Consider the following 4475-nt stretch of genomic DNA (forward strand, 5'->3'; position numbering starts at 1 on the left):
GCAAGCTTGGAATCGAACCACAAGGAGGTGTACTACATATAATTATAAATAACAAATGAAAAAGAGTTGAAGAGAACTTTGAGATATGATATTGGTGTGAGTATTAATCAAAGATAAAAGCAATTGTCAAGGTTAGAGGATCAATTTATAGTATTAGAAATAAGTATAATATAAACTCTTTTTATTACTCAATTGGAAATCACACACAAAGAAGATTCCAGTCGAATGATTTATCCTTAATAGTTCATTATTATTATTTTAACATGATCATATTAATTATCTTATTTAAATAACACTAATACTTTTAAATATTATCAGGAATTCATGATGCTACCTTATGTTAATAACAAATCAAGTTTCTTTCATAGTACAGGTGTCGGTTATACCATACAGTTGGCTATGAAGGATCAAGTATTTATTGTAAATATAGATTAATTATTTAATAAATAAATTATTAAGAATTAATAAAATAAAAATGATAAGACATGTTAATAGCAAACTTTCTTAAATGTAAGCATTGAAGTCTATATTAAGTTTATATTATAGATATCCTAACACCATTAGTCACTACAACATTTAATAGTTTTACCAACAGAATTTTTCTGTCGGCGTAAGACACATATTCCGTTGCTAATTATTTTACCAATGAAATCACCGACGAAAATGCTCTGTCGGTGAATCTTTCATCAGTAATTTTTAATCTATTGATAATAAAAAAAATATTATTATCAATGGATTTACTAACTGAGCAGACGTGTAAAAAAAATTATCCACTTCATTCTGTTGGTGTATTCCTCGAAAAATACCATAGGTAATTCCGTCGATAATTATTTAAAAGCATTTAAAACAAATCCATTTTATAAAATTATAAAATAATTAAATTAACATCAATCAACACTCTATAATAGATACTCAAAATGCTTGAAAAAAAGAATAAGAAAATCAACTCAAATAAATTGGCAAAAAATAAAAAAAACAAAAAAATAAATTCAACTAAAAAAATTCATATGAAAAAAATGAAGTTGCAATTGCTAAAAATTTAAAAAATTTATAAATAAATCAACTAAAAATTGATCTCATGTGAAAAAAGAATCTTACAACAACATTTGTACAATTATTAAGAAAAAAACAATTAAAAATAAAATAAAAAACAAATATAGTGAAAAAATCATGAAAAAAAAAGAAAAAAATAATCTTACTTTAATGTAGTTGTTAGTGAAGCTAGGGAGAGAAACTTTTTTTTGTAAAACATAATAATTAAAAAAAAACTAAGAGTATAAAAGAAGAAAGAAAAAGAAGACATACCCGAGCATGAAGGAGAAGAGAAGGAGATAAGAAGAGAAGAGAAAGAAATAGATATTGATATTTTTTACATATCGTAAAAAAGAAGAAGAAGTATACGAAGAAGAATAAGAAATGAGTCTATCTTTTGTAAAATAAGAAGATTCAGGCTTTTTATTGAGGCGTGTTAGTGATGATTTTTCTGACGAATAATTAATATTAATATCTTTTAATTATTCTGTCGGTAATTTTGTCTATAATATTTAATTTAAATTTTTAATTTCATAAAATGTTTTGAGAAACTGCCCATAATCATTGACTATTATTCAATCCATTGGTGATTTCGTCTGTAATATTTAAATAAAAATCTTAAATTAATTGAATTTTTTTAGAAAAATATCAAATCACCCCCATGACTTTTCAATTCGTTGATGATTTTATTTGTACAGAATAATAATTAACTCTGTAATTGGAAAGTGAACAGTTCTGGAACTCTCTAGAAAATACCGATAAAAAAATTCATTGGTAATTTTCTTTGTAATTGACATGATGAATCGTATTCACAGTTTAACAATGAATTTATCAACGGATTCTACCATTCACAGTTTAACAATGAATTTATCAATGAATTTTATCGACGGAATAAATTCCTTTAGAAATTCCATTGGTAAAAATAACACGTCATTATTTTTTTAACTTTGTTTTATTTTTTTCCACTATAATTCCCTCAGTAAATGCCGAGAGAATATTTCTGTTGGTAAAATCCCTCGAAAATTTATTTACAAAAATATTCCCTCGATACTTTCGTTTGTATTTATCGATTTTATGGTAATGAGTGAAACTTTTTTACCTTGATATATTAAACTTAGCTAAATATTATAAAGAAGAAAAATATAAATAAACTAGATAAGAACATAGTTATGATGAAAAGTATAACCAAGAGATTAATAAAAGCAAAACTTAAATATTATAAAAATACAAAGAAAAAAAACAAGAATATGATCTTAATCTGAAAATCAATATGCTTAAATGCATGACAAATACTTTATTTTATAGGTCAAAATTCAAAACAATTGATTTAATGATTAATTATTGAGTGGGTGGCCACTTCTTGACTTGGTAACAATCTTTATCTTCTTGTCTACAAAAAACATCATTTCTAATATCAAAATTTGAATATATAGTTTTCATGAAAGTTCTAAAAAATTATCTCAGATTTCCAACAAAATAAGAATGAGGTTATTTGAACTTCTAGAACTTGAGATATGGGCTGAACACCGAACAGTGTCTAGGCTGTAAGATAGATTCTAACTTCTCTATTGTTTCCACAATTTAAATTTGAAAACAGTTTTTTTAAATCTTGAACACCTATGAAAGTTTTAGGCCAATGTCTTATCTTTCTATCTATCTAAACTATACCTAAATCTAAGTTCTATAGCTCTAGTTATGATCCAATAATCAAATGGTGTTCCAATTTGAATTTAACCAGCATCTCTTTTCTAAAATTAGCCCTCTCTTTGTCTTTTTAATTTCAGTAGTTAAACTCATCAATCAATTTGTTGATTTATGTGATAGACCTGTATTTAAAATGAATATTTACTATAAATTAAAAGTATCTTATATTATTAGACTTTTTATTACAAAACATGCTTAAGGTAGGGAATTTAATGATACTTTGAGTGTAATATGGTGATATAAAACCTTAATGAGAATGCATTTTTAAGTATTAATTAGTAGGTTTGAAAGTCTTTGTTTTGTTGTTTTTGGTAGAAGTGTGAAGTGATGATTTGTTGGTAAAGGGGTTCAAACTTTGATTTGAGGGTTTTAGAGAACTAATATTCAAAACATTTATTTTACTTGTATGAATAATGACTTATTTCGCATGAGAAAATATTACCAACTGAATCAAATTGCTTGCTTTTGATCGAAAATAGCTTGATAGGGCACATAATGTAGGTTTTGGCTCTTAGTTGTGAAAAAAAAGAGATATTTGTTGGCTTAAAAGGTATTTAAAGGATTTGAAGATTAAGGATAATTAGTGCTTGTTTCCAAACCTTTTGCCCTTTGAATTAATTTGTAAAATAGTCCTTTGTACCCTTAGTATTGGGCTTGGATTTTTTCTCTTTATTTTTATTTATATGGCTTTAAGTATAATTATATTAATTATCTTTACTGGTATGTTCAAATCTTTTGGATTATTTGGATTTTTCCATGCTCTTAAGCTTTGTTTGGATATTTTTATTTATTGAGTATTTTTTAAATATATATCTTTCATCCCCCTTATGTGTGGTTTGGAAGCAATGATTGAGGATAGAGGTTTTTAAATCTGTGAGAAAAAGTAAACGACAAGAAGCTGGAGAGAATGGCTAGATGCACTTCATAAAATTTATTGTCATATTATTTCATTGTGGACACGTTCTGGGACTTTATTATTTGGAATTATAATAATAAAATACTTTAAAGATGATATAAAAATAATATAAGATTCTCTTACAACAGACAAACCATTTTATTGAAGATTAATTTGTTTAAATAGCATGATTACATATGCTGGTTATTTGGTACAATCTTCTATATATAGGGGAGGCGAGGATAGTTTCAGCTTTGAGAGCTTTTATCTATCCATTTGTCTGTTTGACAATGAAAATTGTCAATAGTCAACTTGTTGAATGCTAGCCAATTGCCAGCCACTATGTTTGCTTACACGTAAGGTCCACTGTTGAACTTATTTTTCTGAAATTAATTTAAGCAATCCATCGGAACCGTATAGAGTGATGTCTACGACGTTGGAATGTTGCAATGAGTAGTTGATCACGGTGGGGATGAGGATGAGGATGACGACGACGACGAGGAAGAGGGCGGCCTATCCTTTGATATATAACTATTAAAATGTGGACATAGTATATAAATGCTCCACCCCTCTAAAAGAATTATAAAAATATTATAAAAATGATATTATAATGATATATATTTTTGAGATAAGGATGTAATAGAACATTTCTGTTGCGTTGAACTACAAGCATCAAGGTAGACCATGCGTGTTGCTAAAAACCTGATACAGAAAAATTTACATATTAGTTTACCATAAATACGTGCTATCAGGTTGTGATGGAATTAATATATCATAAACAGGCTATAATATTTTTTATGATTTTTTTAAACATAAGAAAGATTCAAATTATTTTTATGAAAAT

The sequence above is a fragment of the Populus euphratica genome, unplaced genomic scaffold (assembly GCF_000495115.2).
Source record: "Populus euphratica unplaced genomic scaffold, PopEup_1.0 scaffold90.1, whole genome shotgun sequence".
NCBI lineage: Eukaryota > Viridiplantae > Streptophyta > Magnoliopsida > Malpighiales > Salicaceae > Populus > Populus euphratica.